Source organism: Panthera pardus, unplaced genomic scaffold, assembly GCF_024362965.1.
Source record: "Panthera pardus isolate Hobbes unplaced genomic scaffold, ASM2436296v1 HiC_scaffold_13, whole genome shotgun sequence".
Classification (NCBI taxonomy): Eukaryota; Metazoa; Chordata; class Mammalia; order Carnivora; family Felidae; genus Panthera; species Panthera pardus.
This window is the reverse complement of record NW_026526688.1, coordinates 187,720,000-187,747,722: the sequence shown is the minus strand read 5'-3', so window position 1 is coordinate 187,747,722 and position 27,723 is coordinate 187,720,000.

Genomic DNA, 27,723 nt, shown 5'->3' with positions numbered 1-27,723 from the left:
TGGTAACTAATTTGGATGTAAATTTTAAAAAATAAAAAATAAAATTAAAAAAAAAAAAGAAGTGAGCAGTTTGTGAGTGGTATAAGCAGCTCTTACTTTGGCCATTTATTCTTTGATGATGTGATTTCCTAATAAACCCTTGCCATTATATGCAGTGTATCTCATCAAGTCAATAAAATTACTTTGAACCCACATGCATAAGGGTTTTTCTCTGCATCTTTTCACCTACCAGAGGATAACATGGGCTTTGGAATCTGGGGGGGGGACGGGGTTAATTTACAGAGCTTATAAGCTCTACCATCTGCTGTGAATAAGACAATCAAGTTTTCCAAACCTCGGCTTTCTCATCTATAAAAAGTGGGATAATAAAAGCTACCTAAACAGGTCTATTTATGGCTAAATGGAATGACTATAAAGCTTTAGAACACTATGTGGTACAGAATCAACAGCAAATAAATGATGATAAATAATTATAATAATAATTGCCTACTTTTAAGAGTGCTAGTAGGGAACTCAGAGTTTGTTCAATCCAAATGTTTCACAGTTTGAATGAGGACATTGCATTGCTTTGTTCTAAACACTTTCAAAGCACTTTTAAAAAGGTATTCAACAATATATTGCAGACCCACCTTTTGTCAAGCTCTGGGGTAGGCAGTGGCAGTTCAAAGTATATACATTTTCCATGAAGGTAAAATATACCTCTTACCATGAAGGTAACATACACTAACTATTCATACTCAGATTTATTTGAGAACCAATGACATCTGTCCCTTGAGTTCAGAGGATACAGTAGGGGAATGGCCCAAATGATGCATCCCATAATGCACTGGAGGTATCAACAGTGTTGACGGAGAAGAAACAATGGTTCTAAAATGAAAGTCACTTCACAGAAAAGGTGGTGACTTATTGGGTATTTAAGGAAGAGAAGGAGCAATGTGGACCATATCCTTGCAGGACAAGCAGAGGTAGTGTGGATTCCATATTACTCATGAGAAAACCAGGAAATTGAAAAAATATATATATCAGTTGACCAAGGTCCCATAACAAATCAGGGGCAAAGTTTGGACTAAACCTCTATTCCTATGACCCATATTTACTAATATGTCTACTCTTTAAATGCCCCTCTTTTTTTTTTAAGTTTTATCTAAATTCCAGTTAGTTAACATTCAGTGTAATGTTAGTGTCAGGTGTACAATTCAGTGATTCGACACTTCCATACATCACCTGGTGCTCATCACAACAAGTGCCCTCCTCAGTCCCCATCACCTATCTCACCCATCCCCCCACCCACCTCCCCTCTGGTAACCATCAGTTTGTTCTCTATAATTAAGAGCCTTTTTCTTGGTTTGACCTCTCTGCCTCCCTCTCTCTCTCTCTCTCTCTCTCTTTCTCTTTCTCTCTCTCTCTCTCCCACCACCATTGGTCATTTGTTTTGTTTCTTAAATTCCACACATGAGTGAAAAGTACCACTCTTTCTTTCATTCTCCCAAACAAGTAATATGTAAGTTGCAGAAATAACCAGCAGTTTTCTACCACGGGGGACAAATTTGTATTTAGTTTCTTCATTTTTTTAATGGATTTTTTTCTCTTACTTGGTTTATGCGTTTATTTGTAGATTTGATGTTCTTTTGACTTTTCCCTTCTTAATCGGGTGATGCTCCTTTGAGAATATTTCATTCTCTCTTTGTAAATAGCAATTTGTTTTTCCTCCCTGGAGAGCTAATTTATGTATATTCTAAAAACAAGCAAATAATGTAAATGCAAATGGGCTTCCAAGGATACCTCACGGGGGTCTTAATTGACCTTTATTTCACTTGGTGTTGCCTATGCACAATGTCCTGACCTTAAGGTCACACCCCATTGGGCTATTCTAATTGTAAAATGAACTCTGCATCTGATTTTCAGATTATTGGACCTCCATGTTTATCATAACTCTGATTAAAGGCCCTTGCAGCAAATGGACCATAGCTGGGTTTTTTTTTTTTTTTTTTGCAATTGAGCCTTATTAAAATTTAAAGTGTATTCATAAATACATAAGTGCCTATTATAGATCAAAGTTCTGAAAGTAAAATATTCACAAATACAGCTCATTTTACAAAATCAGAGACTCAAAATTACTAAGAGCCAACTAATCTTAGTACCTAATAACCTTAGTTATTTCATCAGTGTGCACACTGTGTTAATGTTAAGCAACTTCTTTTGCTTTATTTTATTTGGGCAACTCACAAAATACAGCTCTCTGTGGTAATGTTAATGTCTAGACAATGGTAAGGTACCACCTAATATCACTTTTATTTGAATGCATCAGCAAGTATACCATTCTGGGTTTATGTACTTCACTGATTGACTTGATTCTCATCATGTTAGAAGGTTAATACATTTGGGCATATTTCTTTTTATGATAATTCACAGAGAAAGCAAGCTTTAATTTCTGCAATCCTCTGTAAAGGTTCAGCCAACAAGCACAAAGCTGCATGTAGCAGTGAACATTTAGATGGATGCCTCCACAAACGAACAATGAGGACTTGTTCTTATTGATACTAAATAGATTATACTACATAATTAAGAGGGGGGAAAGTGGATGCTGGAAAACAACACAAGAGATACAATTAGAACTACATTTTGATTTGTCTTAGAAACATTTTTTTTGTATTAAAGTTACTGGTCTATTAAATTGCACAGTGGAAAAATAATAGAACTCATTACATGGAGCGTGCTACTTTGCCACAGCTAGAGTCTGGATTGCACCCTTAATAGTTACGTGAACTGGAGCAAGTTGAGGAAATACAGATTAGTAAGGAAATAACCTTTCCCATTAGGGGATCTTCAATATCCTCAGGACCTTTTAGAAGATTGGTGGGGACATAAAGAAGAGCAAAGTGTCTGTTTACCAGCCATTGCCCACTGTGGACAGTAAGCACTATAATAGGAAGGAAAAGAAAAAGGGAGTTACAGAGAGCATCTATTAAAGACTGGAAAACAGAGGAGATAGACACCACTAAGATGGGAAAGTCTGTTTAATAGTTTCCTAACACCAAACACTAAAAGAAACTTCTGGAATTTGTTTAATGTTCCTCTAGCCCTCAAAAATAATCTCAGGAACAACTCATAAAACTTCCCTTTTCGGTTAGGTCATTTAAACTCTATGAACGGCAGTGGTCCCACTAGTATCGGGGACTGAGCCAGTTTGAAGCGCACTAGGTGTTCCGCCAGAAAAATCAGACCAAAATCATTAAAAAAGCAAATATTGAGGTAATTAAATTATATACTATCGTCACCAAGAAAATCATTATAATAGCTGTCATGGACGGGGCAGTTATTATTCACTAAGAGTGGTACGAAGTGCTTCACGTACATTATAACATTTAATCCTTTGTGTCAGCCTCCCTCAAATCATTTGTTTGTTTGTTTTGTGTCGTTTTTTTTGTTTTTGTTTTTTTTTTTGTTTTTATTTATTTTTGGGACAGAGAGAGACAGAGCATGAACGGGGGAGGGGCAGAGAGAGAGAGGGAGACACAGAATCGGAAGCAGGCTCCAGGCTCCGAGCCATCAGCCCAGAGCCTGACGCGGGGCTCGAACTCACGGACCGCGAGATCGTGACCTGGCTGAAGTCGGACGCTTAACCGACTGCGCCACCCAGGCGCCCCTTGTTTTGTTTTTAATAAAAGAATTCATCCTTGCTTTTTGGAACATCACACTGCCTACTATACTGTTTATGAGGAAGACCCATCCCTTGGCTGAAGGGTGAACATATGACCCAAGAATGGTAAATAAGAACCCTAGGATAATGATTAGTTCAGAAATGAGCATGTGGTTATAGCCTGGCCAGTGTGACAGAATCCTGGGACTTCGCCTGAAACTGCTCAACGGTGTGACAATCCTCTGGTCGTCTGTGGATCTATGACGAGTAAAGTATTTCCTTTCTCTTGTCAGCCCCTTTAGTCATACTAGCATCTAGCTTATTCACCATGAAAACAACTATGGATGAATCATTTTTATATGCAAATGAAATAAATTGAAGCTTTAATGTACTTAGTTTGAAAAGGTGCTGAGCCCTGGGCTACATAAGGCTATAGAAGTATTATAAAAGCATATATGCAATTCTAGAAGAGTCACAATGAATGATTAGAGTTTGGCGATTATTAACATTTAATTTACAGAGTTGGATAAGCCATTTACCACTGATATTAAAGAGTTATTACTAAGAATGAACATATGTGCATATTATATCTAAATGGCTCCTTACGTCACTTTGGAGAGCTTCTAGAAACCACATCTACCCTAAAAGAGTGTTAATTGTTTTATCTCCAATAACCATTCATGTCGAAATTCCTCCAATCAAATGACATGTAATATTTGGGGGGTTAATAATGGTTTGATGACTCTTTTTATTCTCAATTTAGCTAACATATAGTGTAGTCTTGGCTTCAGGAGTACATTCCAGTGATTCACCACTTACATATAACACCCAGTGCTCATCACAAGTGCCCTCCTCAAAGCCCATCCCCATTCTCCCAACCCCTCCACCCACCTCCCCTCCATCAACCCTCAGTTTTTTCTCTATATTTAAGTCTTTTATGCTTTGCTTCCCTCTGTTTTTTTATCTTATTTTTCCTACCCTTCCCCATATATATGCATATATATACATGTATATATATGTGTGTATATATATGTGTGTATACACACACACACACACACACACGCACACCCCACATCTTTTTTTTAATTTTTTTAACGTTTTATTTATTTTTGAGACAGGGAGAGACAGAGCATGAACAGGGGAGGGTCAGAGAGAGGGAGACACAGAATCTGAAACAGGCTCCAGGCTCTGAGCTGTCAGCACAGAGCCCGACGTGGGGCTCGAACTCACGGACTGCGAGATCATGACCTGAGCCGAAGTCAGCCACTCAACTGACTGAGCCACCCAGGCGCCCCACACCACATCTTCTTAATCCATTCATCAGTTGATGGACATTTGGGCTTTCCATAATTTGGCTATTGTTGACAGTGCTGCTATAAACACTGGGGTGCATGTGCCCCTTTGAATCAGCAGTCCTGTATCCTTTGTATAAATTCCTTATAGTACAATTGCTGGGTCATAGGGTAATTCTATTTTTTAATTTTTTGAGGAACCTCTACACTGTTTTCCAGAGCGGCTGCACCAGTTTGCATTCCCACCAACAGTGCAAGTGGGTTCTCCTTTCTCCACATCCTCGCCACATCTGTTGCTTCCTGAGTTGTTGTTAATTTTAGCCACTCTGACCACTGTAAGGTGGTACCTCAATGCAGTTTTGAATTGTATTTCCCTGATGATGAATGACGTTGAGCATCTTTTCATGTGTCTGTTACCCATCTGGATGTCTTCTTTGGAAAAGTGTCTATTCATGTCTTCTGCCCATTTCTTCACCGGATTACTTATTTTGGGGCGTTCTGAGTTTGGCAAGTTCTTTATAGATTTTTGCTTCTAACTCTTTATCCCATATGCCATTTGCAAGTATCTTCTCCCATCCCATCAGTCGCCTTTTAGTTTTGTTGATCATTTCTGATGTACAGAAGCTTTTCATCTTAATGAGGCCCCAATAGTTCGTTTTTGCTTTTATTTCTCTTACCTTTGGAGACATATCAAGTAAGAAGTTGCTGAGGCCGAGGTCAAAGAGGTTGCTGCCTGTTTTCTTCTGTAGGATTCTGATGGTTTCCTATCTCACATTTAGGTCTTTCATCTATTTTGAATTTAGTTTTGTGTGTGGTGTAAAAAAGTGGTCCAATTTTTGATGACTTTTAATATCAGAAGCAAATAATGAATCACGTGTTTATGTGCATCAGGAAGAAAAGAGAAAAATTTCCTAATCAACACAAAAGGAAAATAAAATAAAATGAAATAAATCACACAGAAAACTTTATGTTTTATGGAAGACCAACAACAAACCTCTCTCTAGTCAGTATTTTGTTTTAAAATTCGAGAATGTGTGCACATACAGAGAGAAGATTGCATCAACAAATTTCAGATTTTGACTTAGTATGAAAAAAATGTTGTGGTCTAAAAATTATTTTGAGCTCAAGATACCAAAGTGAACAAAAATACTTTCACATTTATATTCCACCTCTCAACACTTGCGCAAATACACAGAACCCAAAATATCTTTTGCAATTATCTTAATTACTGTTACCTTTGATTTATCTTACAAGGGTAATGCATTTGAAATTATAATTTCTCATTAATGTCAGCTAGATTTTATGAGATTTTAAAAACATTACTTCTTTGTTGGTTGGTCTGATATTTTAAATATGTGTGATTCAGTGAATAAGAGATGTTAAAATAACCAGTTTTCACCTCAAAGGATATTTCGGTAAGTCCATGATTGTGCAATGCTATTATTAAATTATTTTTTTAACCTTTTAAAGTATATTTATTTATTTTGAGAAAGGCAGAGACAGCATGAGCAGGGGAGGGGCAGAGATAGAGGCAGAGACAGAGAATCTGAAGCAGTCTCTGCACCATCAGCACAGACCTCGACGTGGGGCTTAAACTCATGAGAAACCATGAGATCATGACCTGAGCCTAAACCAAGAGTCAGACACTTAACTGACTGAGCCACCCAGGTGCCCAATTATTAAATTATTTTAAATACAGATGTATTTTCCCTCAAGGGTTAATACCTTGAGGGTATATATTGTTAGGGTAGTCAGTATACTAAACATTGATCTAAACTCAAGGTGACTTTTCTCAACTTAATGCATTGTACTTTCTACGTGTTCAAAGTATTTCTCCAGATGGGACAGATATGATAATGGAATGTGCACTGGAAAGAGAATATGGAAAAAATCTAATTTTTATTTAAGGTCTATAACTACACTACTGTGTGAATTTTGGCATACTGCTTGACCTCTCTGGTCCTTACTATCTCCAAATTGAGAATGCTTTTACTTCCATTACAGATATCCCTATGATATGAGAACCAAAGGGAATAATAAATATGAAAGGCAGTAAAAATTACAAAATGCTAAGTTAATGGGTAGCCCTGTTCTTCATTTAGTACTTAAATATTTAGTGAGAAAGTACTAAATACAGAGATGATTCAGAAAAAATACTCAAATTTGGCAGTGGGAGAAGTACCTAAAATATACCAACTCCTATAAGAACAGTTTAGCTCAATTGTTATGGGAATTTAAGGGAGGGAAAAGATAATTTTGACTAGGGAAAAATAAGACCAGAAGAACGAAGCAAGACAACTTAGAATGGGTCTTGGTAAGTCGTAGGACCTAGATTTCAGATGAGAAGACATATAGCAGATTGGGGAGGAGGTTACGAGTTTGTGGAGATAGGAAGGTCATACCACATGCATTTCACCTCTTTAGTTGACTGAGGGAAATCACCTAAAGCTTCTGAAAGAAAAGCAGAAAAGGAAGGAAGAGAATAAGAAATAGGATGATCAAATACCCTTTACTGAACAATTAATATACCTAAGATCTTAAGTGTTGTTATCTAGCACCTCAACTTTATTAAGTATTATTATTATGTTTATCTATGGATTAAAAACTTGAAAGTGTACCAAGAATTACCTGAATCTAAGATCATGCCCCTCTACTCCATCTTACCCCATTATACCCTTTTGCGAGTAGACTGTGGTTATTTTATTTCCTGCAACACTTTTTACTTTGTTGTGTTATGTGGTTGATAGATGATCACAGAGATATGCTCAAATGAAAAGTAGCAAGCTGACCAGAGAGGTCTTTCTTCAGTAGACTTAGGCACGAATCAGAGTTCAGAAATAAGCATTCACACGCACCTGCTGGGCCCTCCAACCACCCACTCCTCAAAGGACTGAATCGTTGATTTAGATGGAGAAGCCCTTGCATCTTGAAGAAGGATGAGTATGTGACTGCTGCTCCAGTGGTTACGAATGTCTTTTGAGTTTCCCTGAAATTCTTAGCTTGTTCCCACATCTTTTCTTAATGGAGACTATTTTTTTTCTACCTTGAGAATCCTACCCCCTTTGTTCTAGCTAGTAAAGGAATTCTAGATTCACCTGAAATGTCACTCCTCGCTGAAGATTTATCTTACAAGAGTAAGATCTCCTTCCATGCTCCCCTAGAATCAGAGTAATTTGAGAAGCCCTCCACCTGCCCTTCTCATACTCAGGTTCCTGCTCGTTCCCATACCTGCCCATGGTCCTATAAGTGAGGCACCAGAGTATATTCATGAGGAGCATAAGCTTTAATTTAAACAAATGTGAAATAAAGTCATAATTCTACTTACTAGCTGTATGACCTGAGGCATGATACATAAGCTGAAGATAAAAATTCCATAGGATCATTTGCAGCTTTCCTAAATATGAGTATGTGCACTGCTTAGCCTTAAGCCTTGCATATGAGTACTCCAAAGTGGCGACTATTTGTGTTGTATGGCTCTTTGTGTTTTATATCCACATCGCTACCATCTCCTACAATATGCACCTAAAGCAATTGATTTGTATATCAATGACATCCATTGCAGTCTCAAACCTATTGAATAATCATTTACAAAGGACCTATGTGTGAGGCACTATATTGGGTACTCACGAGAGGAGAAAGAATATAACGAGATAAGGAACATAAAGTCCCTACCCTTGAGAAGTTCACAGGATGGTGAAGAGTAGCCAGTACTCTAAAGAAATTACTGGAATATAAAATGGGATAATAACATGGAGGAAACTTGTGTCTGATTTCTGTTTGAGAGAGTTAATAAAATCTTCAACGAGGAGTGACATTTCAGGTGAATCTAGAATTCCTTTACTAGCTAGAACAAAGGGGGTAGGATTCTCAAGGTAGAAAAAAAATAGTCTCCATTAAGAAAAGATGTGGGAACAAGCTAAGAATTTCAGGGAAACTCAAAAGACATTCATAACCACTGGAGCAGCAGTCACATATAGGGAAGGGAAAATAAATAAGAAGGTAATTACAGTCGAGCTCCGGGTTGTAAAGAGTCCTCTTGTGCCACAATAAACATATGAGGGAAAACCAAAAGTATTTTTAACTTAATATTGGCCACAGTGTGAAGGCAGGGCTGGGGAGAGACTGGCATCAAGGAGACTAATTAGACAAAACTGATGGATTCAAGACAGTAGTGGAAACAAGAATGAGTAACAATGGGAGGTATTTAGGGATAGAATCAATATAGGCTCATGACTGCATATGAGGCAAGAGAAAGAAGAAAATGTTAACATTTTTAGTCTTAGAAACTATACATATGATGAAATAAAGGATGGAACCAAAAATATATATAAAGGAGGATTAATTATTTGGAGTACTGTTAGCCTTCCTCCCACTTTTTCCTGGCGCCTAGCCCAATTCATGTTAATAAGAAGGAACTGGACTTCTTGTCCTAGATTTCTCGGGTGCAAATCATGCCTAACTTAAGCTAGTAGGGTTCTAAGTTACATTAAGTTTTAAATAATGTCCCACAATTAAATATGTGATAGCTCTTATTATTAGGCTATAGATTTAACTAGCTCTGCAAGAACACTGGCTTTAATTAATGTTTAGCAAGATTTGTATAACTTGTCCAAAAAAGATCCTGAATCCTTTTTCTGTGGATCCTCCAAATGACCCAGTGAGCTGGATCAATGGACCTAAAGCCCCCATTTGAGGGCAGATTAAGAGATTAAGTTCTGCAGAAAAATAAAAAAAAACCAGAAAGACATTTGCTGCTGGGGTAGAGTCAGACTTTCTGAATGGATCATCAAGGAGCCCACAAATGTAGCCTCACAGACATACAGGACTTGGAGACAAATCGCAAAGACACTGCATCAACCTATCTCCATATTTTGTCAGGTCAGATTTGTGCAAATCAGTAAGGAACTGCCAGGCTCACCAACCACCTCCACAATGAATACCATGATAACCGTCCATCCAGGAAGGTGATATTCCCTGTTACAGTTTTAAAAGTCATATCAACAGAATTCAGTTATGGACAATGAACATTTATTAATTACCTCTTATAATCACTATGGCAGAAATAGCTAGTTAACAATCTGGTATCTATTCTTGCTTCTGCTTTAAGAACAGAATGCCGATTTGTTAAGACCCGCAAGACAGTCAATTTTGTTTTTCCATTCTCTAAGGAAGCTAGGTGTGGCAAATGAAATATAAAAGGAGCATCTGGGGCATCTGGGGAAACTTGTTAGAGAGGCTAGACTTCTGTGGAAATGGGGCCCTTTTGCCCTCCACCCACGCCTCTTTCCTGCTTCTTAGGCTCTATGTGTAAGGGTCGGAGCTCAAGAATGGAAATACACAGGGGCGCCTGGGTGGCTCAGTCGGTTAAGCGTCCAACTTCGGCTCAGGTCATGATCTCACAGTTTGTGAGTTCGAGCCCCAGGTCAGGCTCTGTATTGACAGCTCAGAGCCTGGAGCCTCCTGCGGATTCTGTATCTCCCTCTCTGTCTCCATCCCTCCCCTGCTTATACTCTGTCTCTTTCTCAAAACTAAATGTTAAAAAAAAATTTAAAGATTTGAAATATACACTAATCTTTGCAAAGCAAAAAGAAAGGAACCCAAGTCCTCGATAACAGCCTGTTCCAGCCTACTGCTGACCTTAGTAGACATGATAAAAAGATATAGCACTAATTCATATAAGCTAATGTTATTTGGAGTTTCTGATGTGTGCAAACAATAGCAATTAATATGTGATAGAGCCAGCCATATGCTTAGAGCTAAGGAAAGGAAAGATAAGTAAAATTTATAAATGGTAGGAGAGATCACAGGAGAGAGGACAGAATTCTAAAAGCAGTACTTTTTAAAATTTCCCCCAAATAGTCTAATATAACCGAAAAATGGATGAGGGAAGAAGTTTTATTTGTAGTTACAACAATGCTAAGTATTATAAGGAGTGAGCACACTATCCCATAAACTTGAGTGATCAGCCTCAGGGTATCTTAAAGTCCTATATTTTTCTAGGTACCAGTGAGGAAGAAACACATGATCCTTCCTCCCAAACACTTTATAAACAGAAAGGGAGACAGACTAGTACTTGACAATAGATGGCATATATTACAGCCATTACAAGTGTCGCTATGCAGCTTTCAGGTTAACAAATATTCTCCCTTAATGAGGTGCCCTGATGAGAGAGAAATGGGTGAGAAACAATACTACAGTACTTTAAAACCTAGCTTCCTAAGAAGAAAGATATAATACAAGTGGTATTGGAATATAAGTAGACTTGCATGAATTCAATACCTATGGCTTCCACTTTTTACGAGTAACTTCATTATGGGTGGAATTGGATCTCCCAAAATTCATATGCTGATCTTATGAATTGATCTTATTTGAATATGATCTTATCTGAAAACAGGGCTGTTGCAGATATGATGAGTTAAGATGAGGTAATACTGTAGCAGAGTGAGTTCCTAATCCAAGATGGCTGCCGTCTTTGTAAAAAAGGAAAATTTGGACATATCACACATCCAGGGGGGAACATCGTGGGAAGACGAAGGTGATGCTTCTACATCCCTTGATATGCCCAAGGTTGCAAGCAAACTACCAGAAGCTAAGATAGAGGCATGGAGCAGACTCTTCTCACAGTCCTCAGAAGAAACCAAACTACTGACACCTCAATAATCTCAGACTTCCAGCCTCCCAAACTGTGAGTCAGTACATTTTCTGTCATTTAAGATAGTCATTTTGTGGTACTTTGTTGTGGCAACCTTAGCAGACTAATACAAACTTCAGTGGAACCTGTTTGCTAACAAACCACATGCATTAATGACTCATGTCCTCAACAACTTGGCTAGTGAGTACATTGAAATTTTTCTATTTCAACATAATAACACTTGGGAGTGAAAGGCTGGGGAACTTCGCTGTTTGAAAAGGAAACAACCCGCCTCAAAATTGACAACAATGAGTGCTACTGCAAGAGCTCAATAGAAAGCATAGAAGTTTAAAGAGCTGGTGGTATCATAGAAACTTGAGGATTCATGAAGTTCTTAGGATACGTTTTCAAAGACTAAGAAAGAGCTTTGTGTGTGTGTGTGTGTGTGTGTGTGTGTGTGTGTGTGTGTGCAAAGCAAAGGAGATAAAATTCAGTAAATGATGTAACAAGAAGAACTAGATGGGGTTAAAGGAGGGTAAGAATCCATTTTGGGGTCAGGAAAGGAGGTGGCATTTGAGAACAGCTCTGACAGATGTTCCATCAGTCAGGGTCCAGCCAGGAAAACAGAAGCTGTGACAGGTGCCTCAGACAGAGGGGATTCGTTCCTGGGCATTGGTTATCCGGGTTCTGAGAGCTAAATAAGACCATGAGGTCTTCTCCACCATGCTGATATACCTCAGAGGTCAAAAGCTTTAGGAAGCAGTCACCATTACCCGGGCTGATAGAGAAGAGAGAGAGACAGAGACAGAGCGACAGGGAGACAGAGAGACAGAGAGAGAAAATTCAGATGGCGGGTCTCCCTGCAATTGGTGGTCAGATCTGTCACAGAGGGGGCCATGCACTGCAGGTACTGGACCACAGGGGGGCTGGACCATATTTTCAGACCACCCAGAGGGGCGTGGCTGAGTGCTAGAAGGACTGATACTCCTTCCACCTCAGGTGGAAGAAAGCCGAGTCAGTAAATTTCCACAGAAGTTGGGGGCTGAAGCTAAAGTTCTCTGCCTCTTATGGAGAGTGAGACTCAACCTGGAGGCGATAAAAAAGTCCAGCCTCCCAACCTGCCTCCTTCCAATCCCTTGTCAATGTTCCCTCCTGGCAAACCCTGCCTAGAAATTGGCTGGCAATGGATTCTGGGAAATGTATTTTTCGGGGTCTCAATCTCAGCTTCTCAGAAAAAAAAAAACTAGATTAGGGGTGTGTGTGTGTGTGTGTGTGTGTGTGGTGGGAGGTGGTGCTTGGAGTTAAGGTGAAATAGGTGAAAGAGGAAAAGATGCAAACATTTTGGTTAAAAGAAAGAAGTCAGTCGGAAAAAGACAAATGCCATCTGATTTCACTCATATGTGAAACTAAGCAACAAACGAACAAAGGCAGAACAAGAGACAAACCCCCAAACAGACTCTTAACTACAGAGAACTGAGGGTTACCAGAGGGGAGGTGGGTGGGGGCTGGGGGAAAAGGGAGTGGGGATCAAGTGAATACTTACCATGAGGAGCACTGAGTAATGTACGGAACTGTTGAGTCACTATATGGTATCCCTGAAATTAATAGAACACCGTATGTCAACTACATTAGAATAAAAAAAAATGAAAGAAGGTAGAAAGTGGTATTTGAAGTCTCTGCACTCTGAGGTGTCTGCACATAGGCAAAGCATCTGGAATATATGCAAAGTTCAGTCAGATATGCTGATTCCCCGATGCATGTCAGGAATGAGTCTAGATGCTGGAGATATTAAGGTGAACAAAGCAGACAACAGAGATTCGTGGATTCTTTAATTCAACTTGAGTGTTGAATGTGTGGTAGGGAAGTAACACTAAAAAAAGAGAAGAAAAACCTAGACCGTATTCTGGATAGCCTGGGACATCCTAAGAGAGAAGGACATATAAGTCAGTAAATCATGGTTAACTTCAGTGGTTTGTGTCTGTCCGTGAGTTAGCAGCATTAATTCAGAGTAAAAAAAGATTCACATTTTCCTAATACTCAAATGTATTATTTTATCATCACCATCATCACTATTTTATTATATGTTTTATACGGAAAAAAAAGTGAAGATGAGAGAACATAAATTATTTGGTCAAAGTCATGTTGATTATAAGCCGCTGAACCTAGATTCCAATCCACGTCAGACTCCAAACCCCTTTCTCTTAAGCACTGTAACTCTACCTTGTCTCAGAAAAGTCGTCCACACTCCACATTCTTTCTAAATGTTCTAGCCATAAAGGTTACTTCAAGAGTCAAGTACATCCTAGCAGCTTGAGCCACCTCTGCACACTCTTAGCTCAGCTCATATATATAGGTCATATATAATCCCCTCTAAGTATCCCCTCTCCTTCTCACTTTTTAAGGTTTGTCACAGTCCTCAGAGATGACAGTTAAACAATGGTGAGGAGAATGTGATAACATAGGGGCACCTGGGTGGTTCAGTCAGTTAACTGCCCAACTCTTAATTTTGGCTCAGGTCATGGATCGTGGGATGGAGACCCATGTCAGACTCTGTGCTGACAGCACAGAGCCTGCTTGGGATTCTCTCTCTCTCTCTCTCTCTCTCTCTCTCTCTCTCTCTCTCCCTCCCTCCCTCCCTCCCTCCCTCCCTGCCCCTCCCCTCTCCTCTATCTCAAAATAAATAAATAAACACTTAAAAACAAGAATGAGGTAATATAAAGTTCATAAGGATGAGAGGTTGCCAGCAGTGGGCACAAACAGGTTCACAGAAGATGCATCTGGGAGAGAGCAGCCCCAGCTGTTTCAACATATGTGAAAATTACCAGTGTGCCCGCACACCCATGCATACCTGATCACAGTTGTTCAGAAGAAAGCACAATTAAACTCAGAAATGCAGACATACGGGCTATAGTTGTTCTTTTTCCCAAGCCTTAACAGTTTGGCTCTTTATCTTACACACATAAGCACACTAGACAAAACCTCCAAATAAATAAGCAGCAGGTGCACTGGTATTATCTTGCCAAGATATTATGCAAGTGCTAAACCGAGCAGAAGCACACATCCATCGGTTTCATGGCAGAACGTGGGAGGAGGAAGGTAATGTTGAGCAGGCGGGTTAAATTCCAACTCATCCGGCTTTCAGAAGAGCCACTTATTACCCAGAGTTGGAAGGAGCCCAGGCGCACAAGGGGTGCAACTGCCCTGAAAGAAGATCCAGAGATTGTGAACTCTGGAAAGTTTAAGATTTAATGGGGAGTGCCCAAACAAATGCAAAATGATTTAGCGAAAAGGTAAACAGTTGTGATAATCCTAATACTTCCGGCAAGCACTGGGCTGAGTGTTTTGCTTATATTAACACCTGATTATCACATCAAACCCATAGGGTATGTATACATATAGCATACAATTTTACTGACACAGAAACTTAATTTAGAGATATAAAGTACCTTTCCTAATATATATTTTAGAAACATATAGATATTATATATAAGGAAAATTAGATTTAAAAAGAGAATTTGAATCTAGAACTAAGTTGGTAATTCGTATAACAAACCATATCTGAGCCATATCTCAGGTCTTGATTGCTGGAGTTCTCTCCACCTGAAATAGCTAGATTACTTATAAGCATAAACCAGTGTACTAAACCACCTCCACCTACTTCTGAAAGAGCCCGCTATCTGTCAACGATTCTGGCAAATATGTGCTTTGGTGGTGCATATGTTATGAGCACTTTGAAGTTCTTCTTTCAACAAAATTTGCTAATTTTTTTTAATTATGAAATTTATTGTTCAATTGGTTTCCATACAACACTCAGTGCTCATCCCAACAGGTACCCTCCTCAATGCCCATCACCCACCCACCCCTCCCTCCCACCCCCCATCACCCCTCAGTTTGTTCTCAGTTTTTAAGAGTCTCTTATGCTTTGGCTCACTCCCTCTCTAACTTTTTTTTTTTCCTTTCCCTCCCCCATGGTTTTCTGTTAAGTTTCCCAGGATCCACGTAAGAGTGAAGACATATGGTATCTGTCTTCTCTGTATGGCTTATTTCACTTAGCATAACACTCTCCAGCTCCATCCATGTTGCTACAAAGGTCATATTTCATTCTTTCTCATTGCCACGTAGTATTCCATTGTGTATATAAACCACAATTTCTTTATCCATTCATCACTTGATGGACATTTAGGCTCTTTCCATAATTTGGCTGTTGTTGAAAGTGCTGCCATAAACATTGGGGTACAAGTGCCCCTATGCATCAGCACTCCTGTATCCCTTGGGTAAATTCCTAGCAGTGCTATTGCTGGGTCATAGGGTAGGTCTATTTTTAATTTTCTGAGGAACCTCCACACTGTTTTCCAGAGTGGCTGCACCAATTTGCATTCCCACCAACAGTGCAAGAGGGTTCCCGTTTCTCCACATCCTCTCCAGCATCTATAGTCTCCTGATTTGTTCATTTTAGCCACTCTGACCGATGTGAGGTGGTATCTCACTGTGGTTTTAATTGGTATTTCCCTCATGACGAGTGACGTTGAGCATCTTTTCATGTGCCTATTGGCCATCTGGATGTTTTCTTTAGAGAAGTGTCTGTTCATGTATTCTGCCCATTTCTTCACTGGATTATTTGTTTTTTGGTTGTGGAGTTTGGTGAGTTCTTTGTAGGTTTTGGATACTAGCCCTTTGTCTGATATGTCATTTGCAAATATCTTTTCCCATTCTGTAGGTTGCCTTTTAGTTTTGTTGATTGTTTCCTTTGCAGTGTAGAATCTTTTTATCTTCATGAGGTCCCAATAGTTCATTTTTGCTTGTAATTCCGTTGCCTTCGGAGATGTGTCAAGTAAGAAATTGCTGCGGCAAAGGTCAGAGAGTTTTTTTCCTGCTTTCACCTCTAGGGTTTTGCTGCTTATATATATATATATTTTTTTAGATACCCTTAGCTTGTTCTGCCTGAAGAGTTTCAAACACATTTACTATAGCCTCTTCTTCCATCCTGTAGTGCATTCAAACTCTAGGGTGAAAGAAATTTAAAGCACATACCCAGGGCATATGCCATTTTAAAATTGCATATGAGATGTCACGCAGATAGGCCAATAAAAACCACAATAAAACAAATTTGCCAAAATGGGTCTTCATGTCTTAATATATGCATCCTGATTCGTGCAATCACTTCATTTCTTGTCTTCTTCCTTTTAACCTCTGTGCATATGTTATATATAACAGTACTGAAAGACGTATGGGTCCACTGTGATCTCTCATCTTTCTGTGCATTCTGTTCTCTCATTACCTTTTCCCCATTTCCTAATTGGACTCCAAATTCAGTTTGATTTTCATCTTTTCAGCAACGCTTCTCTGACTTCTCCATCCCAGATGTTCCAAGAGCATCCTGGACAAGTTAGTATCACCAGCACTGTTTGCTTGGACAATAATGGTAAGAACAGTCAGTAATAGAACAAGTATTACAGTGGTAGAACTCATAAAGCAGACTCGGGTCTCGATTCCACAACCCTGGTTATACTGGCCTTTTGCTTTCCAGCTTTGCTTTTAATTTGTGGCTTTATTATATAGGGACCAACGAATATTGTCTACATTATATCTTTAAAAAATCTACTGAAATGTGTGTCTGTGTGTGTATGTGTGTGTGTGGCTCTAAAAGTAGCCAGTTTTGTCAAGGTTACATGGGCATTTGAAAAGAAGGTGGTTTCCAACTTTTGAGGGAACAGAATCCTTATCTACATTCAGGAGACCCTCGCTAGTCTTTAAATGGGACAATAAATAAAATAAAATTCCGTAATCCTAGGAGAAGATGAAAAAATTAGAGAAAGAGAAAACAAGATTTGAAGGAGACTGATTGTCTTTAGTTGTTGAAAGTGGACACTCAAGCCAGGAATCTAAGGCAGAATATCAACTTGAGGAACTGAAAGAAATAAATGGAGAATAACAGAAGACTAGATTTGAGGATGGAATCAAAAGGAAGTATCTCTAAAACAGAACAAACCCTTATGTCCAGTCATTCTACTCTATTCCTGTGTCTGCCTTACTTCAGCATTTCCATTATTGTTGCCTTAGATTTTTGTCATTTGAGTATCTGATAATTACATCTACAATTTTTAACCTAACAACTTTCTTGAAATCGGTTTCATATCAATTCACTCTTTACATAGCATTGCTTTAAGTAACATTATCCATGAAACAATGGAATGATATGATGTATATACATGTCATTAAATATGATTGTTAAGAAAAAGCTTGTCTATATATCTTCTAAAATTATCCTTTGTACATAAGCCTTTTACAAACACTGCATAATCAGTAAATGTTTTAGTCTGGCACCTGTGGTAGATGGGGTATTGCCCTGAGGCTGACTGCAGGGAGGTGAGTCATGAAGGTGACTGAGCCATGGGGCTTGAATTATAAGCCACCTGAAATAAGTAGAAATAAGTAGATGAGAAGCTAGGGATCTAACGCTTGTTGAATTAAGAGTTCAAGATGATTTGGAAGTCTTCTTGAGACAGAAAAGTTTAGGGGAAAAATCACTTATTCTGTTTTGAATTAAAGTCAACACTTTCTACATTAGAAGCCATATTTTTAAGAATTTAAGAAAGAAAATATTTCTATCTATAGGTTCTTTTATCCAAGAACAATCTAGCTATTAAAAGAGATTAATGTCCAATAATGTGCTTCCTTATTTTTCCTCCATTGATTATTTATTAGCAGCTATTCAGGCATGAGTTGAGTTTTTTATTATGTACACAATTTGTCACCTCCACAAGGGACTACATTCATACAGTCTCTAGATCTATTGCCTTATACTGATACTTGTCAAGGCATGTTGTTTTTTAATTTTTTTGTAGGTAAACTCTATCCCCAATATGGGGCTCGAACTCATGACCCCAAGATCAAGAGTTGCATGTTCTACCAACTAAGCCAGCTAGGCACCCCAAAGCACATTTTATATTACAATCTTCATGTCACAGTTTATAGCAAGCCAACTTTATTTCATTAGTTAATAATAGAATAGGTACATGGGGCCTGGATAGTGTGAAAAATATCACAAATTATATGATTGGAAAAAATAAATGCTAGTTTTCAATTATTGAGCATTTTGTGCCAGGAAAAATGAAAACGGAATGTGAAAATTCTAAGTTTGTCAACAAAAATATTAAAACTTAAATAGGTTAATATGCTGAATGTCACACAAATAGGAAACAGCAGAGCTGCACTGCAAATGAAGACAGTTGATTTTCCAAAGCCCACGCTGCTACTAGACGTCAAGATGAAATGATCTGACAGACCGTAAACTGGATTCTTGTCTTTAAATGTTGCAATAAGTGCCATAAAACAGTTTCTTGAGATGTCGCCTATGTTATTGCTATGCACTGAAGACTGGATGAGGGAACATGCCTGTTGCCCCACACGGCATGTGTAGATTACATGCACTCGAATTCCAGAGTGAGTAGCTGGTGCAGACAAGCTCTTCACCACCCCTGCCTTTTCCTCCTTCTGCGCATGGAATTGGAGTACATCTACCAGACTTCTAGGAGTGGCCGCATTACTGAATCCCAGCCAAGGGACTGTGAGCAGATACGATGTATTCCACTTTCAAACAGTCCCATAAAAATCTCCTGCATGTGATTTTCCAATACAGATGACGTCTAGAGTGGCCTTAACTGTCACTTAATGAACATGGTGGAGCCACAAGAGAGAAGGAGCTGAGGTCTCTGAGCCACCACTTGGAGGACAGCCGTCCAACTGAGTATAATTTTGGACTTTAGACAAGTGAAATAAATAATAATAAATTTCTATTTGGTTAAACTACTGAAATTTCTGAGTTTGTCTCTCACAGAAACAGACCTATTGTATTAGGTTATGAATGCCTTCTGGCTGAAAATACTCCAAAACCCTTGAAAAACTTGGATACCAAAGTAGAAACATTAGACCCGGCTTGCACACTGACTAAAAACCAAAGTCCTAAAATTACTTAATGGACTCAAAATTATTTGAAATGCTGCCCAAAGCTGTTTCTGGAAATATATCTCAGGGGTGAATTATAAGTCTCTGATTAGTAATTTATCAAAATTTTTAAACTTTTGGAAGATTTCAAAGCAATTTATTTAATTTTGATTATTCATTTTATCAAATTACCACTTTCTTTAATAATACATTGTTCTCTAACCCCTGAGTCCATAACATTTAAAGTGCTATGATGATAATTATCTCATATTAATATGTTAATTTCTTTAGTGATTATACTCAACTGAAACACTTAAAAGTTTTAACCACTGTAGACTTAATTAGGTTAATTAAAATACTATTGTATTATATTTTTACTTTCTGATTACCCCATTATCATTTGATGGTTTTGATAATAGTAATAGAATTTATTATTTATAGAGCATGTTTTTTTTTTCTAAAACATTAGTTTTATGGTTACCTTCATTAAAAACAATCAATCAGCTGTATACCCAGTGAGGTTTTGCCTGTTTTTTTCTTTAGTTTGATAAATTCTGCTCTTTAAACTAATGTCAAGCTATTCTTCCTGTCATAACCTGCATTATGCACTAACAAATCTCTTTAGCTGAAAGGAGTTTACCTGTACCCTACATGTTCTTTGCTGGATGCTTATCCTGTGACTTTAGTCAAGCATTTTGGCATGTCTGACAAACCCTGGACTCTTACAAGGAAAGTAATAATAATCTCTGTCAAATGTCAATTTCTCAAGACTGCAGATTTCAAGACTCTTCATGATCTGGTCTGGCTTAACTCCTCTGCCCCCTATTACTTTCAGAATTGGATTCCATAAATACACTCTATTCCCTGGCCTCTATGCCTTTGCACATACTTCTTCCTCTGCCATAGTTGCCATTCTGTGCCTTGGCCACCTTCTTAGCTCCTTTCCATCTTTGGAAACTGTTCAGAAGATACTTTCCATGGAAGAATTTCTCATTCTTTTCTTGGTACGATTCTTTTGGACCCTACTTGCTTCTAACATCGTATGCTACATATTGTATATGCAAACACAAAACTAGAGGTTTAGGCATATTCAAGAGAATTCTTCCAGAAAACTCATAAGTTTAACATGGTTATCATATTTTAGAGGCAAGAAAAGTTAACCTATTTGTTCTACTAGCTTCTTAGAGCTCATGTTAGATAAACATGAATACCTCTTGATTCTACACAAGTTCTGTCTGCTTCTAAACCCCAGAATCTTTTATGTTAAGGTAAACAAACATGCAAATAAACACATATTTGCTTGTTTCCATGTATGTGACTGAGAGAGGGAATCAAGTAGGGAGGAGAGACAGAAAGTAAGAGATTGAGAAGAAAGGATTTAAATATGGTGGATTCTTTAACACGCCATTCTAGTCACTCAGGTGAATGACCAAGGGTGGGTGAGCCTGAGAGAGGAAGGTCACTCTGCTGCTCACCCATGTCATGTCAGCTTCCGGGACCTCACACAATATGAGCATCTTCTAGTCCTGAGTATAACTGTTCTATCTTTTAAAAGGGATGTTTTAAATGTTGATTTATTTTTGAGAGAGAAATAGAGTGCAAGTGCAAGGCAGAGGGAGACACCGGATCTGAAGCAGGCTCCAGGCTCTGAGCTGTCAGCACAGAGCCCAAAGCGGGGCTCAAACTAATGAACCATGAGATCATGACCTGAGCTGAAGTTGGACGCTCAACCGACTGAGCCACCCAGGCACCCCAGTATAATTCTACTTTTAAATCATGTGGATTTTTTCCACCTCTTGGAAAACCCAATGACTTCATCTTGTATTCGACCAAAGAAAATGATGGTCTTTTTTCCAGAATGGAGATGATACATCCCAAGCTGGAATAATTCAGAGGCAGTCTCTCTGTCTGTGACGTCACACCTTTCTGAAGTTTAAGTTCTGACTTCAGAATCCTACTCTTTTGCATAGTGCACGTTCTCAGTAAAGATCTATAGAATGGTGTAGTCAATAAATAAATGCTACTACTCATCAATGTTTGCTTCTGCTCATGCAAGCCTCCATTTCTTAGTTTTTCTTCCTTCCCTAACTTAAACAACCCTACACCAAAGACTCTAAGGGATCAACTGATTTAAAGCTGTTTCATATAAAGTATCTTTTATGTGGTAGAAACCCAAGAAGCATGAAAATCTGGTGCTTTGCTTTGCTGCTTATGATGGCTTGCCTACGCATGTCGTAAGCCAAGGTCACATCAGCACTAAGCCAGAACACAGTTGTGTTGTATCTTCTGATAATACAGAAAAACACACTTAAAGCCATAGTGCTGTCTGAACATAACACAAGTACAAGATGAACCTGCAAATGTGTCTGAAAGAAAGAAAACTACTTTGGAGAAAAGTTGTCACATTAAATTTATTTCATGCAAGAAAAACACATTAAGAATATAATTTGCATCCTTTGCATGCCTTGCTTCTATTCAGATTCTCTCATGCCATGTTAAATATTGATTTAATCTTACTTATTTATATCTTATTTGTAAATTGCTTGCTATGCAGCTTATTAATGTATTTCAATTGAATTACATATATTCGTTTAAGTATTTGTTTATCCTTCCATGGATAAATTTTGAGCATCCCTCCACATTTAGAATTCTGGATGCAGTGGCCCAGTAGGATCAACTCCCCTCAACCACCCGGCTTTTCCTGTCTGAAAACTCATCCTCTATGGAGGGTAAACCCTACTGATACTCTGTATATCTTCAAAGTCAATGGATAATTCAGTACATGTTGAATGCAATGACATTCTAGTTATTATTCTCTATAAACGTGCTTTCAGCAAAGAGATAAAAACTTACTTTAACTAAATGTTTCCATCTTATCCTGACTCATGTAGCAGAACAAGAATATATAATACAGTAAAAATTACTGTTGAAAAATAATTTTTTTAGCTAAGTTGGACACTATTCAATAGAGCTTACTTTCTGATGCAAGAACTCTTAAATAAGGGGAGGTCTATTACATTTTACAAGAATCATCAGCCAAACCCAACTACAACTAAACGTGTCAATTCCAATTATAATAATAATAGTGTAAGTCTATGCTATAATAAAATATCTCTATTTATGTGGTTAATGTGACAATATCTATTTACCACTAAATTTTATCTGGGTAACTTTCAAATTACAGGAGTTCTAAGTATATGCGTTCACAATGTTTGCCAATAAAAAGGAATGAATCTTTATTCAGCCTTGACCTTGAGCCAGGAACTCCTTTAGGCTTTATTTATCTCACTTAATATCTACAGTACTCCCTTTGAGTATTACTGCCCTCTCTTCCTCATAAAGACACTTCAGTGCAGAAAGTTTAAACACCTTGTCCAAGGTTACCCCATTAACAGGCGACAGAAACTACATTTAACCCTAGATATGTCTTATTTTAAAACTAGCCTTCCTTGTATAAGAAAGTTCTGATCAAGATTTTTTTAAATAGCTTCCTACAAAATGAAGAATTACATCTTTATGAGATTAATACTATTAGGATAGACTAATAAAAACTATTAAATGAAAACTATATTTACCCTAGGGTAGTACTGAATAGATATTCTACTCTATGCAATTGTGTAAAAGGTTTCATGCAAGGTAATCAAATGCTTAAAAGTTCTCCCAAGCTTATCATCTTACAGTTGAGAAGTACTCGTTTAAAGAATATTCTTACATTAAAGATAGTGAACTCCCAATTCAGCCACCACGTCAACAAGTACTTTCTACAGTATCAGGCAGGGCCACGCAAGAGGGTTATAAAGAAACTGGATTTCCTTTCTTGAGCATAACAGTGAAGAATGAAAGAGAAAAGGCAAGCCGGTAACATTGGTGCTTTTATAAGGACATATCAGCCCATTCAGGGATCGAATGACCAACTTCAATGTGTGTGCAGAGAGTTTATGCATGAGAAATGACACTCAACCTGAGCTCAAGTTATGAACTCTAGTGCACATTCAACTTATTTTATCTTCTGCATTCACCCTGTCACCCTGCATGCTGACATTAAGTAGAGACCTGTAGGGAAATAATATCTGTTTGTGAAATGTTTTCATGAAACACTATTATATTTCTAAACAAATGAAAACGCACACCTTGTTGGAGAGATGACACAATAATAGACCTGCGGGAGGTTTATTTTGTGATTTTAAAGGGAACTGACAACTTGAATAATTCACAATTCTAAATTCAAACTGTCTTTCTTGTTAGAAAGATTCCATGGCTGCCTCTCCTGAGAAATCTGGAAGGGAGTGCAAACATTTCTTTGGCCGTGTGTTACTGATCCATAACAAAATGCGCTGACCTCTGCATGATAAAAGATAGCCTATTTTTGAGATGGAAGGGAGATAGGAATGAAATCGATGAGAGTTTGGGCTCCAGTAATGAAAGTCTGGGTTCTAAGCCTGGCCTTTACAGTTATAAGCAATGTGGAGGTAGGAAAAGTATTTTCAAAGCTTCAGCTTGTATGACTATGAACCAGAGATAATAAATAACACCTATTACATGTAGATGGTTGTGAAAGGGTTTAAATGATAGAATGCACTCAAAGCAAAGATTTTCATAGGGCATTCAAAATGAAATTGTTCAATTCTCATTCTTCGTATTGGTTGGTTCAAACCCACATCATCTCTCTTGGAGAACTGCCTCTTTCAGTCTGTCCATCCTAAACACAGGCCAAACTTTTGTTATGTCTTCCTCTTGTTCATTCACCTCTTACAATTACCTACTATTCCATATACACACTCTAGGTGATGGTCCACTAATGGGTCAAGAAATCAATTTAATGGTGACTAAAGCTCAGACTTCAAAATAAAAGAAGAAAGAATGGAATTAGAATGGAATTAGAATGTGACAGAATGGGGCGCCTGGGTGGCTCAGTCGGTTAAGCGGCCGACTTCGGCTCAGGTCACGATCTCGCGGTCCGTGAGTTGGAGCCCCGCATCGGGCTCTGTGCTGACAGCTCAGAGCCTGGAGCCTGTTTCAGATTCTGTGTCTCCCTCTCTCTCTGCCCCTCCCCTGTTCATGTTCTGTCTCTCTCTGTCTCAAAAATAAATAAACGTTAAAAAAAAAAAATTAAAAAAAAAAAAAGAATGTGACAGAATGGAATAGACTAGGCACTGTCAGAGCACATCACGCACAGTAAAGGTGAAGATTATTGTTGAAACTTCTTACTACAGTTAGTGAGTACATGTACGTGTGTGCCTGTGTGTGTGCATGCTGAATTGTAATCTAAAATATATTTTATTACTAGGTGATAGTCAAAAACATCTGAGAAGCACTGGACAGGATGATACCCAAATTTTGGAGCTCTACTATCCACATGGCAATTAGTCTTGTCTACTCTATGCTCATGACCCACAGAATAGGAAGTGAATACCAAGCATTTTCCTCCCTTTGACTTCTAAGCAGGATAAGTCATTTAGTATGATAGGAATTAGAGTATAAAAAGACATGACTGTATAAGTTGGTGATTTTATTAACTAAATTTACTGGTTCATTAATGGAAATGTATATAATTTAGAGTTCAAATGTTAGTAGTACCATATCATGGCCCTTCCCACTCCATCCCCACAGAAAAATGAATATAATCATTGCTGAATATATTGTGTGCCAAGAATAGCACAAAAGTAGCAGTTTAAAAATTTCAGTGACCTGGAATTTTTATTTGTAATCTTAGAATAATGACTTCACATCTGTTGGATGAAAATATTTATCTACAGAGATGCATTTTCAAAGGAAAACATTTCCAACACAAATCTATATCCACCTTGTAAATAAACCATGAACACATGATACAAAGAATGTAAACAGGGCATCTGGTATAAAAATGTAATTCCCGCTAAGATAACCGAGAAGTTTCCGTTGCATATTTAGATAGTCACTCAAGCATGATACGAATAGTCTTTGGGGAAGGATGAGAAGAAAGAGGATCAAATATATTAAAATTAATGTGTATATCCTTCCCAGATCACAGTATTCTTAGTTTCAAATATCCTCATTGTCTTTCTTTCTCCATAATTTCAGAGAAATCAGGGTAGCTTCGAGGAATATTCATAACACTAGGAATTGTCTCAAAGCAGGCCCTTAGCTAAAAATCTGTAACAGCCATAACTAGTAAGAGAGAACCCAACTGCAAAATAAATCCCATGTACATGCTTGAAGTATTTTCCCCCTTTGAAGATATTCCCCTTTGAGAAAAAACTGCCCTTAGAAAAACCAAAAGTGAATTTTAATGCATATCCATCATCTTTAAAAGCTGAGCTTACAAATCAAGCACTGTGAACAATTTATAAGCCTGTTAGTTACAAGACTGTATAGCAGATTTCCTCTCTCTTTAAACAGACTCTTCAACATAGAGAATAAACTGATGGTTACCAGAGGGGAAGTGGGTAGGGAGATGGGTTAAACAGGAGATGGGCATGCCCCCGGAGATGGGCATGAACGAGGGCACTTGTCCTGAGGAGCACCGGGTATCGTATGGAAGTGTTGAATCACTAAATTGTACACCTGAAACTAACATACAGTGCATGTTAACTACCTGGCATTTAAATAAAAACTTAAAGACTGCATATCAGATTTAAGGGACAACGATTTTAGAATTCGATAAATCTAAAGTTAAAAAGTCTGTGTTCAAATGCCAACTCAATTATTTCTCAGCTTTGTGACTCTGGGAAATTACTTAGGCTTTCTGTGCCTCAGTATCCTCATGGGTAAAATTAGGATAGCAATATTTACTTCATAGAGTAGAAGTGATGCTTAAATAAAACAATATATATATATATATATATATATATATATATATATAATGTGTGTGCATATATATGTATACACACACACACACATATATACATATACATATATATATATATATATATATATATATATATATATATATATATATAACAGTTGTATCAGGACATGATATATAATAAGTGCTCAATAACTGGTAGCTATTAAGTGTGAGAATAATCATAAACAAATCCTAGGAACTAGCTACTTGGTAGAATGCCAAGATTATATACTTGGCCTTTTACCAAATAACTTATATTAGTCAAAACATTTTAACATCAGCATTTAAAATCATGATGTATTATTTTAATGCAATTGTAATATGGATTTATGTTAGAAGGACAAATGTTCATGGCTGAAATACTGACCAAAGCCCATTGCAAAAATGCTTTTATTTTACCCATTCTTTCTGAGCTCTGTGCAGGAGAGAAATGGTGAAGAAACATAATGAGTAGATGATGTGATTTCATGAACTTCTGAGAAACTAAGATTGTGCTATCATGACACAGGAAGAGGTCCCTACACATAAAATCAACACCAGCTCATGGAATGAAGACTCCAGATAAGTATTTCATTGTAAGATTATTTTTGTGTAGTTAAATTTCTATTCGTTCCCTGCACTTGTCCACTTCAAAGGCAAACTATGCCTCACTCATCCTCAGATCCCCGGGGTCTCCATAATGCCTGGCAGATAGCTGGCACTCACTGGAGTGAGAGATAAATGACACTGATATATGATATATAGAAATAATTACACCAGGACGTACTGCTGGACCATCTGCCTACCCCATGGTTAGCGGGCAGCCAGAGGGTAAATAACTACTCTCATTTTTATTTTCTTTTCCCTCATTATCTATCAGTTAACCTGTAGTGAAGATAAAGTTCAATGAGTATGTTTCTTCCCAGGGTGTTTAGATATTAGGCCCAAAAGGTCTATTTCTCTTTTAAAACATAAAATCGAGGGGCGCCTGGGTGGCTCAGTTGGTTGAGCGTCCGACTTCGGCTCAGGTCATGATCTCACGGTCCGTGAATTCAAGCCCCGCATCAGGCTCTGTTCTGACAGCTCAGAGCCTGGAGCCTGTTTCAGATTCTGTGTCTCCCTCTCTCTCTGACCCTCCCCCGTTCATGCTCTGTCTCTCTCTGTCTCAAAAATAAATAAACGTTAAAAAAAATTTAAAAAAAAATAAAAAAATAAAACATAAAATCAATTTTGAAAGATGTAATCAAGTTTTAAATTTTGTTTAATTCACAGAGGGCTGCCCCATACCACCCTGAATTACCCTGTGTATTTACCCAAAATTATTCTAGTGATCACGAATTTACATGCTGTAACAGAATCTGCCTTCAAGAAACCCAAAATCCAAATCCATACATACACACTAAAAGATTTT